General features: G+C 44.7%; 1 protein-coding gene across 4 annotated transcripts in view; it reads left to right on the forward strand.

Moving 5' to 3' along the window:
- The window catches only part of LOC132283162 (nudix hydrolase 3), a 117468-nt gene that overhangs the window by 11003 nt on the left and 92878 nt on the right, over positions 1-13587 (forward strand). The window lies entirely within an intron of this gene.

Consider the following 13587-nt stretch of genomic DNA (forward strand, 5'->3'; position numbering starts at 1 on the left):
CCAATTTTAATGAAAGTATCACCCACTTGGGCTAGCTGTTGCTGGTCTGCCATGGGAGGAGCAGGTGATAAGTAGCCATGCAACTAGGTGACTAATGCCATAAATAGTGTTGGCGAGGGACCAACGTCAAAAAATGATTTTGGGCTATCAATTTGTGATTTGTTTGGAATCATTTGCTCTTCCCATCATTTCTGGAAGTAACTTCCTTCGCTAAGAAGATTGACTTGTGAGCTTCAAAACCTTCAAGTTGCTTTCTCCATTATCATTGTGTATAAGATGCAATAATATAAGCTTGCCATTATTGAACTATGTTGGAGAATATTATTATAGGAACCCTTACTTAAATTACTCCTTAAAAGAATATTGCTACGAGACTTGTTGCCACATTTGTATTTGACTTTCCGTGTAATTCCTTTATTATAAAACACTTGTAAAGCAAGAATACTTGTAGAGCAAGTATTTTCTATTCTCTAGCTACAGGTCTTTCTCATTTCACCTATGAATAGAGTTGATCACTCTATACAAAAATCAGGAGAGTATAATAAGGATATGTAGCCCTTTGGTTTTGTGTGCCGTGGATATAAGCCCTAATGGCTGAACCATGTATATCCTCGTGTTCTTCATTTTCTATTTCTCTCTTCAATTTTGACATGGTATCAAAGCAGATTTATCATACCCTACTCTATAGTCTATACTCTACTTGTCTTGGATCTTTGGATCAACTTGTCTTGGAAATGAGCATGCGGAAAAATGCATCAATATAATTGATTGAGAAGTTGGCAAAAGCGAAAAAAAAAGGAAATGAAATAATAATATTTTTTTTTTTTGATAAGTAAAATTTTATAAAAGCGCTCAAAAGGGGAGCGAATCCCAAGAGAAATACACAAGGCCATAAAGGACCTCTAAGCCTTCAAAGAGGCCAAAAAAATCGACAATTTCCTCTAAAGATCTATGATTTCTCTCTGAAACCCAACAAAAAAGAGTGGAAAGAATAGAGAATTTAAGAGTAGAAATTGACATCTCCTTCCTATCAAAATATCTCCTATTCCTCTCGAGCCAAATACACCACCACACCTAGAGGCGTAGCACTCCAAGCATCCCGAATGTGAGCCCCCATAAGGCAACCTCTGCAAGCCTCAATCATCCCTCTAACGGATCCAGGCATAACCCAAAGAAACCTAAACAAGCCAAACATGAAATCCCAGCAGTCTCTGCCATGGTGCAATGGAGGAGAAGGTGGTCCATAGTTTCCTCATCCCGAAGGCACATATAGCAACGATTGACCACCACCTGATTTCTCCTCCTTAAGTTATCCTGGGTTAAATCCTTCCCAGAACAGAGGTCCAAGCAAAGAAGCCCACCTTGAGAGGAGCCTTAGAGCGCCAAACCGCCTTCCAAGGGGAGCGAATTCTTGGTTCATTTGTGAGACATTTGAAAAAGGACCTAATCTCGAAACGCCCCTGAGAGTTGGCTGCCCATGCCCAACTATTTGAATCCCTAACCACAATCCTCTGGCGATACAACAACTCCAAAAAATGAATGGCCTCCTCCATCTCGCAATCCTGAAACAATTGCTTGAATCGAACATCCCAAGCCAGTCTCCCGCTATCAAGATGATAACAGTTAACCACCATGGCCTGCCTATCCGTAGCAATCCTGAAAAGTTAAGGAAAAGTGAGAGCGAGAGGAGAATCCCCACACCAAACATCCTCCCAAAAACTGATCCTCCTACCATCCTTGATTCGAAAACGAACGTGTTTGGCAAAGTCATCCCATCCCTTTCGAATGACCTTCCAAACCCCCACACCCCGAGGACCACGCACCTCCAGAGAACACCACCCTCTTCTAGACTCCCCAAAACGACCCTCCTCTAAAGCCAATGCCTTTCCACTCCAAACCTCCATAACCATTTCCCAAGGAGAGCCTTATTGAAAGGCACCAGTCTTCTAAGACCCAAACCTCCATACCGAATCGGCCTGCAAACCTGATCCCAACGAACTAGATGAAACTTGAACTCTTCACCTCTTCCCCCCCGCCCCCGCCCCCCATAGAATATTTCGCTGCAATCTCTTAATCCTCTCAGCAACTGAAGAGGGAATCTGGAACAGAGAGATAAAATTAGTGGTAAGGCAAGAGAGGGTGTTCTTCATCAGAGTGACCCGACCTCCCTTGGAGAGATACCGCTTCTTCCAACTTGCCAACCTCCTCTCAAACCTATCCACCACAGGGTCCCAAACCCCCCCACATCTCGAAGGAGCCCCCAGAGGCAGTCCTAAGTAAGAGATGGGAAAAGAGCCAGTACGACAACCAAAAATATCAGCAAAGGACTCAATCTCAGGGACCTCTCCCATCGACACCAAAACGCTCTTTCCAACATTGACAACTTGGAACCCGATTAGAACACACCTCAAATATCTAAGCTGGGACACATTCGCATCACAAAGAACTAAAGTGTCATTGGCAAACATCAAATGGGAGACCTCTAACTGGGGAGTAGCATCCCTACTCCCCCGAAAACCTCTCAAAAACCCCAACTCAACTGACCTGCTCATCAGTCTGCTAAGGGCCTCCATCACAAACAGGAACGAGAAAGGGGAGAGCGAATCCCCTTGTCTCAAACCCCCCGAGTTAGAGAAAAAACCCGTAGGAGCTCCATTCACAAGAATCGAAAAGCGTGCACTGGAAATACAAAAAAGAATCCATCTCCTCGACGGATCACCAAACCCTATCCTCTCCATCAGGTAAAGAAGGAAGCTCTAACGCACGTGGTCGTACGCCTTCTCCAAGTCAAGCTTACACAGAACTCCCGGGACCCCACTACGCAATCGGGAATCCACACACTCACTAGCAATAAGAACTGAGTCCAAAATTTGACGACCTCTCACAAAAGCATTCTGAGAGTCAGAAATGACGCCATCCGGGACTTTTCTTAACCTTGAAGCAAGGACCTTGACAATCAACTTGTAGATACACCCCACCAAACTAATAGGGCGAAAAGCCCTAATATCCATCGCGCCGCCCACCCCCCCCCCCCCTTCCGCCGTCCCTTTCTTCGGAATGAGAACAATGAAAGTGGCATTCAAGCTCTTCTTAAAAGAGCCCTGAGCATGGAAAGCATGAAAAGTACCCCCCACCTCCCCTCTAACCACCTCCCAGCACTCCAAAAGGAATCTCATGGTAAAACCATCTGGACCTGGGGCTTTATACCCATTACAGCTCTTCAAAGCAATCAAAACTTCCTCTTCAGAAAAAGGCTCCTCAGAGGCAAACTGAAGCCCTTCAAGCAAAGGTCTCCACCCAACAGACTCAGTGAACAACTTCTCATAGAACTCTGAAATGCCTTTGCAGACCTCCTCCTCCTCACAAAAAAGCTCCCCCTCCACCCGAATCCTCCCAATATGGTTGCCCCTTTTATTGGCACTGGCCAATCTATGAAAAAATTTCGTGTTACTGTCCCCCTCCTTAAGCCACAAAGCTCTAGACTTTTGTCTCCACGAGATCTCCTCCACGATCGCAAGATTCCCGAATTCCTCCACACAAGATTCCCGAATACCTCTTTGTTCCAAATCTTAATACTTTCCTTCAAGAGACGCAAATTACCTGCAAGCGAATGACCGGGGTGCCAACCACCCCGAACCTCTCCCACTAGAGTCGGACCTTTTCTAGAAAACCCTCAGCCCGAAGCCACATATTTTCAAATCTAAAAGGAGAACGCCTACTTCGCAACCCACCACAATCCAACATCAATGGAACATGATCAGAGATAGGACGAGCCAAAGTAACCTGCACAACATCAGAAAACATCTCCTCCCACTCCCCGGACACAAGGAACCTGTCAAGCCGACAGAGAGTAGGGGGAGAATGGCCACTAGACTAAGTAAAAGGCCCTCCCTCCAAAGGCAGATCAATCAACCTAAACTCATCAATGAACTCTGAGAAGGACTCCATATCTGAAGTCCACCTACCTCCTGTCGACCACTTAAAAGGAGAACGAACAACATTATCTTCGACTTTTTGGTAATGAATCATGATATGCATCGATCTTATCTCAGTGTCGCGACCTTACCACGTCTCAACCTCCACGGAGAAATCAAAAGTTGCTCTATAGGCAATGATTTGGTTTTTAGGGTTGATCATCAAAGCATCAAGGAGCGAGAATCTGCCTTGCGATCATGTCTGGTAGGTCGCTTTGACAGCGATGTGGGGTGTATTGAAGGGATTGAGGTGTGGGCGTCAAAAAGTGGGGTGAAAGTTTCTCCCTTACCCGACTACTTACTCCTTTTCAGGTTTCCATCGGAGATTGAGGCCTAAAGGGTTTTGGATGAAGGAAGGAAGAGATGGGGCGACGCCTTATTATCCATCGACATTTGATACTTCGTGGTTGGCTGTTTTGCAGTAAAAGATCGAGTAATACGAAGGGTGATATTGTTTGGTTTGCCCCTCCATCTATGGTGCAACAAGTTATTTGAAGCAATTGGGAACTTATGTGGTGGATTTCGAGGTGTCGAGGCGGACGTCTCGGCGAGTGGACAGAGAATCCTCCTCTATGTCTCCGCTGGAAAAGTGATGCCAGAGTATGTTTTTGTTGAGGACCAACAAGTGGCTTTCAGGGTCAAGTTAATAGAGGAAATCACACCTCGCATCTACCAGCCGCAGTAGTAGATAAGATTTCTATTTCTTTTATTAACTCCAGGCCCAGCCCACCTATTTCTACATAAGTAAGCCATTCACAGAGCCGTCGTATTAACGACACCTTTGCAATTTTTTGGAACTCACCGGAGAAGAAGAGATGGATGAACTTATCTACTGCCGCGGCTGGTGGAGGTCCTGTTGAGAAGGGTTATCGTCACTCTTAGTGTTGCACATGTATCTCATCTTCATCCCTCCTGATACTGCACAGCAGAAGGAACGAATTTTCAGATCTTCGTCTCGGGACCTTTTCAGAAATCGTCATGGAGTTAGATGGTCTCAAAAAGAAAAGCAGAAGTGGACTTCTACTTTCGTTCCAGGTATGCCCTTCAGTTTCACATCCTCAGAGCTTTAACGTTCCATCCTCCTCTTCTACCCCTTCTTGTGAGGTGTTGAGGAGTGCCGGAGTAGTGACGGAATTGGAGAAGAGGTGTGGGCTGTCTGTTACGGATACTGGAATTGACTTTATGCATGGGTTGAATACAGAAGGACATAAAGTTAGTGAGTCTGTTGTTTCCAGGCAGATGGAACTCGCTGACTGTGCAGTCAAGGAATTGTCTGAAGGGGTTACAGTCTGTGTGGGAAGAGACTTGCATTTTCAGTTGTCTAATGATGAGGCTGTAGCTCTGTTCAAAAAGCTTCGATTAAGTGTAGCGTTGAAAGGCCTTAACTGCTTGCCTATTGCAGTGGCTGAGCAGAATGAGTCTGGTAGACTCGTTGGGTTGGGTAATTTTGCTACATAATCAGATTCTATTTATAAGAATGATAGAGAGTTTGAAGAGGAGGTGGTTGATGATTTGGGATTTATCCAACAGGTTTGCTCTAATGAGCTTGCACCGTGGATGGAGAATGGTTCTGAAGTCCTAATGGAGGAACCACTAGCTATGGTGCGACCTGATGAAGAGGTTTCTGACATGGGGAAAGATTGGGTAGTTGACAATATTGGAGTCACTAGTGAGCTGTTGGGAGTCTCTTCAGAAGGTAATGACGATCAGACATTATCTATCCTTCAAGCAATTGTAGAGGGGCGAGAGGTTGCAGTGACCAATGAAGTTATGAACACGAGGCCCTTATTGTCCTGGAAAGGGGCACAGGAGATAAAGAATCTCATTTCTGAAGTCAACTACGAAGGGAAGAGAGGAGTGGTGAAGGAAAGGGGAAGGACTAGGAGTAGGAGTCTTAGGAAGGGAGGAGGGGAGATAATTTTATTTGGTTTTTAATGAAGTTACGAATCATTACATGGAATGTTCGTGGTTTTAATGATCCGAACAAGAGAAGGGTAAGTGAAGGTAGCTTTAAGGAAGTGGGGTGCCCAGGTTGTTTGTTTGTAAGAAACCAAGCTGGCATCCATTTCAAACGGGGTGGTTAGGAGTTTGTTGGGTGGAAGGTTTGTGGAATGGGAGGCCTTGAATGCTATAGGTACTTCGGGTGGGATCTTAGTCATGTGGGACAGCAAATGGCTATCTAGAACTGACGTGTGGATGGGGAGATTTTCTGTGTCTTGTGTGTTTAAGATGGAAGAGGACAATTTCAGATGGGTTTTTACTGGAGTCTATGGACCGGTTGTTGATGATGAGCGACCTATTTTCTGGGAGGAGCTTTGCCATGTCCAAGGATTGTGGTATCTCCCTTGGTGCTTGGGAGGGGATTTCAATTCCGTCAGGTCCCCGTCAGAGAGGTCTACAGGGGGAAGAAGGTTGTTGGAAATGGATCAATTTTTTGATTTTATTGATGAGCATCTTCTTGTTGACTTACCAATGGAAGGTGCAACCTATACTTGGTCAAATGGTAGGGATCCAATCACTCTTTCAAGATTGGACAGATTTTTAATTTCTGGGGAGTGGAAAGAGAAATTCCCGGATGTCGTTCAGGCGGTGTTAGCAAGGGTCACCTTTGATCATGTTCCTTTGGTCTTGGATTGTGGGGGTTTGTGTTCTCGAAGATCCCCGTTTAGATTTGAGAAAATGTGGCTGCGAGCGGAGGATTTCCAAGGGAAAGTCAGATCTTGGTGGGAGGGAGTTATTGTTTCAGGTTCACCCAGTTTCACGATAACAAAGAAGTTAAGAGCTCTCAAATTTGCTCTTAAGTAGTGGAACAAGGATGTTTTTGGGAATCTGGAATGGAGGAAGAACAAAGTCCTTGCTGATTTTTCCGAGATTGATCGTCTTGAGGAGGTGGGAGGGGATGTGGAGTCTCTATGCTCTAGGAGAGTTTTCTATCAGGCTGTTCTTGCTGAGATTGCTAGCATGGAGGAGATCTCGTGGCGACAAAAATCTCGGGCTCTCTGGCTAAAAGAAGGAGATCGGAACACAAAATTCTTCCGCAGATTAGCTAACACTCATAGAAGGAGTAATCATATAGGAAGAATTCGGGTGGAAGGTGTGGAGTTGTGGAGTGAGGCAGAGGTGCGTAACGGGATTGCTTCTTTTTATCAAAAGCTTTAGACCGAGCCATTAGTTTGGAGGCCCAAACTTGATGGTCTCCATTTTGAGGCTATTTCTGAGCTGGATAGAGATAGGATTGAGAATCCTTTAACTGAAGAAGAAGTTCTAAAGGCTTTATCAAATTGTAATGGGGACAAAGCTCTGGGGCTTGACGGTTTTACTATGCGTTTTTTGATGGAAAGTTGGGCAGTAGTAAGAAATGAGGTAATGGGTACTTTTCAGGAGTTTCATTATTCTGGCGTCTTTGAGAAGTCGCTTAATGCTTCATTTATTGCTCTTATCCCTAAGAAGGGTGCTTCTGACATAAAGGATTTCCGTCCAATTAGTTTGGTGGGCTGTATTTACAAACTTATTGCTAAGGTGCTTGCTTTAAGGATGAGGGAAGTAATGGATGGGATTATTTCGGACTCCCAAAACGCTTTTGTTGGAGGACGGCAAATTCTTGATTCAGTCCTTATTGCTGGCGATTGTGTGGATTCCAGATTGCATGGTGGTGTTCCTGGAGTATTATGCAAACTTGATATTGAGAAAGCGTACGATCATGTGAACTGGAATTTCCTACTCCATTTGTTACAAAGAATGGGGTTTGGAAGCAAATGGAGGAAGTGGATTGAGACTTGTCTTTCGCCTGCCAAGTTCTCAATTCTTGTGAATGGTTCTCCCGCTGGTTTCTTTGATTGCACTCAGGGTATAAGACAAGGTGATCCTTTGTCATCTTTCATTTTTCTTCTTGTTATAGAGGGTTTAAGCAGACTTATGCGCAGGCAGAGGACCTTGGTTTTATTAAGGGATTTAGGGTGGGTAGAGATTTAGTCCATCAGATGGACATTTCTCATTTACTTTTTGCAGACGATACCTTGGTTTTCTGTGATGCTGATGTGTCTCAACTCCAATATTTGAGGTGTATCCTGGCTTGTTTTCAGGCGGTTTCCGGGCTAAAGGTCAATGTGGCTAAGATTGTGCTTGTCCCAGTAAGGAATGTTCAGGATATCTCCTCTTTAGCTGCAGTTCTTGGATGTAGGGTGAGTTCTTTCCCTATTCCTTATTTGGGTTTGCCCCTAGGGGTCTCTTCAAGGATAGTGGGGAGTTGGGATTCAGTGATTGACAGGTGTGAGAAGAGATTGGCAGGATGGAAAAAGCAATACTTGTCCAAGGGGGGCAAAGTTACTCTTATTAAGAGTACGTTATCTAGCCTCCCCACTTATTTTCTTTCTATGTTCCAAATCCGTTGCTCTGTTGTGGATAGGATTGAAAAAATTCAAAGGGATTTCCTATTGGGAGGAAGGGGTGATGAGTTCAAGTATCACCTTGTCAGATGAGAGCAAGTTTGCAAGCCTGTGAAATTGGGTGGACTGGGCATAAGACGATTAGTTCCTTTCAATCAAGCTCTCCTGGGTAAATGATTATGGAGATATGGGAAGGAAATACATCGTCCTTGGCGCAGGTTAGTCTCTTGTCGGTTTGGGGAAGAGGACGGAGGCTGGTCTACACGTCTGGTTTCCCTTGTGGGAGGAGTAGGGATGTGGAAGTCTATTCGGAAGGGTTGGGATGCCTTTTTTGCTCATATTAGATTCAAAGTCCATGATGGACGTCGCGTTCGGTTTTGGGAAGATCTTTGGTGTGGTGATCAGCCACTATCTCATACATTTCCTAGATTATTCAGTATTGCAGTTGATAAACACGTCAACGTTGCTGACTGTTATCGGCTTGATAGTAGTGGGATTACGTGGGATGTGCACTTTCGGCGCTCTTTTCAGGATTGGGAGATGGATGAGGTATGTGTTTTTCTAGATCTTCTATATCGGCAGGAGGGTGTTGGCAGAGGTAATGACGACTTGATTTGGGTTCCTTCTTCCCACGGTCGTTTTGAAGTTAGATCCTTGTTCAGTTGTTCTTATTTTTGCTAATTTTGATAATTGTGACTTCCCGTGGAAGACTATTTAGCGGTCCATGGCTCCAACTAGGGTGGCTTTCTTTGTCTGGACCGCTATTTGGGGAAAGATTCTGACAATTGATAACTAAAGGAAAAAGGGGCAATTGTATTGTTAATTGGTGTTGTCTATGCAAGAAAGATGGGGAGTTAGTTGATCACCTCTTTATGCATTGCCCTGTGGCGAACGACTGTTGGAATCTTATTCTTGGGTTGTTTGACATGTGTTGAGTAATGCCACGATCTACTAAAGAATTGATTCATGTGTTGATTCATGTACGCGATTTTTGGAGAATTGTTCCACATTGTGTATGATGGTGCATTTGAAAGGAGAGAAATAGTAGAATGTTCGAAGGGAAAGAGTCGTCTACGGCAATGGTGAAACTTTACATTCTTCGTTCTCTTTTCAATTATGTGAAGAAGAGCTCTTATTCCTCTTCTGAAGATTTAGTTATTTTTTTGGATTCTTTGGGGCCTTAGTCCGGTTCCACTTCTGTATAAGGGACGCGTTCCCCTTTTGAACGCCTTTTTATGTTATTATTACTTATCCAAAAAAAAAAAAAAAATCCCCTGCAACACACCAAGGAAACATCCAACGTCTTCGAACCTCCCCCAACTCCTCCCAAAGCAAATGACGCACACTGTCCTCTGTAGGTCCGTAAACACCAGAAAAACCCAAGGAACACCATCCTCCACCAAAGAAAAAACACGTGAAAGAGAGAAACTCCCAACACGAGAATCCACCTTAGACACCCATTTGTTATCCCACATGATCAGGATGCCACCCGAAGAGCCAAAAGCATCCAAAGCAATCCATTCCACAAATCTCCCACCCCAAAGGCTATGCACAATCCTATCCGACATCGAAGCGAGCTTGGTTTCTTGCAAACACACCACATGACCTCCCCCTTTATGAATAACCGACTTCACCACTTTTCTCCTGACTGAGTCATTGAGACCCCGGACATTTCATGAAATAATTTGTAGCTTCATAGGGAAACAACTGAGTTAGCAAACCCTCCCCTCCTTCCACTATCTCTCTCCCTGGACCCCTATTCCTTCTTTCATATGTGATAAAATCTGTGGGACTCTACAACAACATCTCTCCCACCCCATCTTGCCTTCTTCCCCTACCTTTCACCCTCTCCCTGAGTTGAGAATTAAGAACTTCATGGAACAACCTCATTGCCTCCTCCTCCCTCCCTTCGAAAGACACTCCCAACAAAGAGCCCATATCCATCCCCTTCTCGTTCACCCACTCCTCCTCCAAAACATTCACTCCTTCAGCATCAGAAGGACTTCTCATCCAATGTCCCTCTGGACGAACAACAGCCAAAGGGACAGCCAAGTCCACAGCCTGCCCAGGATTCTCCCACTGAACCAAACCCAAATCCCTATCAAGTGTAGAGCAAGCAACTCCCTCCCAATCATTAAGGGCAGAAGAGGAAAGGGAACAATCAGCCATCTGTGTTTCAGGTTCCTCCTCACATTGAACAACTTTCGAAGCCAAAAGATCCCAAATTTCCTTCAACAGAACAGTGGCAGAAGCATAATCAATCTTCACCCTCACATCCCGTCCCACACAAACTGTAACACCCTCACCATTAAGCTCAGAAAGCCAAGCGAGACCTAGCCCACCGCTATGCCCCTCATCTGACTTGATCACCGAGTCACCTTCACCAACCGGGGCCAAAGAATTTGAAGCAGTGACCATTGCACCCTTCTCCAGCCCCGACGACCTCTTCGACCCCCCAACAGACGGAGAAGAGGAAGAAGAGAATGGATAGAAAGAAGAAGACCCAGAAAAAACAGTGGACTTACCCGGCTCAGAACCCGACTGCAAAGGCAACACCCATTTCTGCTTATCCTTTCGAGTACACCTTTTATGAAGTGCAGGAAGGAGGACTTTCTTCTTAGAAAGACAATGACGTTGCACAGGCTTCCCTCGCCGATCATCTCTGCAGCTCGCACTGAAAGAGCCATAGGGATGAGAAGAATTTCAGTCCACTGAGAAAGGCAAAGACAGAGGCCCAAACCTATTACTTAATCCAAGCTTAAAGTAAGAAGGGTCTGAATTCGGCCCACTTTTCAGCCCAGAAAACCCACCAACTAAAACATCATTAACTGGTTGGGAAATCGGCCCACAGACCATGGGCCCCTCACTCGGCCCACCAGAAGATGGAGACACATCACTAACCACCAAAGCCCCATTCCCCGGCCCAAGAACATGCCCATCATCACGAGCAGGCTTCGGAGCCTTCCTAGCCCATGCGTACGAACGGAAGTTTGAAGAAGCATTTGAATTAAACGTGGATACAGCTGTATTCCACTTGAAATGGCCATGGCTTGAGCACCAACCATGTGTATGGTTGAGGTTGCCCCCCCACCCACGCACTTACTGCACGTGGAGATCACCGCGGTGCCTTCTCTGATCCCATCTCTGCAAGAAAGACTGACGGCCACTTCCAGTGAGACCTCCACCCCACTGATTCGGCCGGAGACCTGCTTGCCAGCGACGATCCGTCGAGGAAGAAGAACCATCCCGCCGTTTCTGAGTGAACAACCTTCTAAAACACTCCGTATTACGGATCCACAACGCATCCCTCCATTCCTTCCATTTCTGAAACTCTGCCATCCCCTTCTCCCCCGAAGATTTCCACCGCAACCATTCTTTTCTCCTTTAGCAGGTGCGAACCATCACCCCCTTCCAAATTGTCCGTCTTTGGAACAAGCTCAGGATGTTTCTCCTCACAAATAGCCACCTTATAGCAAAACCTATCATCATGAATGAATACGAACGGAGGACAAACCTTACCGTCCGACATTGTGATATGGACTCTCTCTGCATCAATGGCTTCGTCGGCCTCCTCCCAAATAAACTCACCACACAAATCTCCAACCGTCACGAACAATGCATGGCTCCAGAGGTGAAGAGGGAGACCGTAAATTGTCACTTTCTTCAGCCCCTTCTCTTTCAACACCTCCGAACACCCCACCCTGAAACTCCAAGCATCCACATGTAGAATTGCCTTCCCCCAGTCACGTCGACCCTCTTTTAGCACACGAGATGCCACCGCCGAAGATGGAAGCCGAAAGAGAAGAAGAGAGTTCGGCAAAGGCGAAACCCCCACACCAGAGGAGACATTCCACGCTCGCGATGCCCAAGCAGCGATTTGAGCCCCATTACCCACTTCCTTATCAAACTTTCCCACCAAACACGACCGAATATCATCTTTTCTTCTTCCAACCGAGTCGTCATCCAAGAAAATCGAAGGCCCTCTGTATGGATTTGCAGATCTCGCAGATCCACCTTGGAACAAATGTGGCAACCTAGCTACCTCCAAGAACGAACGCATGACACACACCCAAGACAAGAAATCCACAGGAAACACAAACAACAGACCCAATCAGAGAAAGAGAAACTCGAAAACGAAAAGAAGCAGAGGATTTCACTGGAGTTTATGACTCCGGTGACTGGTTGGAGTAGTACACTCCGACTGCATCTCTACCACAGCAAGCTTTCTCCAACAGGGTCAAACGTACACTAGATTCATGCAACTTTAAACTCCATATATATATATATATAGTTAACGAATATAGACTTCATTTTTAGAAATTAAGAGATTTCGACTAGTAAAACTCATTTAAATCTAGTAATGAAATAATAAGAATAGCAACTAGTGCTCAAAATGAACAGGCAACAACATAATCAATGGGGCACTAAATTATAGCAAAAGGGATTGGAGACCTAGCACTGCTCAACTGGACAACAAACTGCATAAAAATGGGATACTGTCATTACAACAATTAGAAGAAAGAGAGAGGAAGAGGGCCACTCGCAGCAATATTTAACTGTGAGAATCCAAGAAAGAGTTTCTAATTTTTCAGAAAGAGTAAAAAAATATTGTAAGAGTGAAACTTGAACAGGTAAAGACAGCAAACAAGAAAAGATATGAAAAAAGAAAAAGGAGAGTGACAGGTAGAAAGTTGGGTACCATTTACTCGAAAGGACAGAGAATTAGAGTAAAAAATTGGGTACGATATGGAGAGAAATAAAGAGAGGTTCTCAAGAGATAGTAAGGGGAGAGAGATCAGAAAGTTGGGGTTCTCTAATTCCTTGAGTGGTTATTAAGAGTGAGAGAGAGAGAGAGAGAGAGAGATCATTGGATTCTCAAAAGAGAATGGTAGGATTTTGTAAGGTCAACCCCTTTTGTCAATCTTTTCAATTCAGAGCAACTCTCAAATAATCATACTTTGATCACGTGTCTTGTGGGCCACCATAACATCATGTATGAAGTTAAGTCGACAACTCTTGAGTGCAAAGTTAAGTCAACAGCTCATATAAGTAGAATCAGTAAAATATACCAAAGGACATACTTTAATCAGGCACACTTTTGTAAGCCCTTTTTTTTTTTTTTTTTTTTGTCACCTTGGCAGGCCTTGAACAACTATGTTTGACTAATATATATTATAAGTTTTTCTTTGGAGATTTCATAAAATTCAAAACGCAGTGCAAATGCTTTA

The sequence above is a fragment of the Cornus florida genome, unplaced genomic scaffold (assembly GCF_030987335.1).
Source record: "Cornus florida cultivar Cherokee Brave unplaced genomic scaffold, ASM3098733v1 CherokeeBrave_3.0.0_Hap2_Chr11, whole genome shotgun sequence".
NCBI lineage: Eukaryota > Viridiplantae > Streptophyta > Magnoliopsida > Cornales > Cornaceae > Cornus > Cornus florida.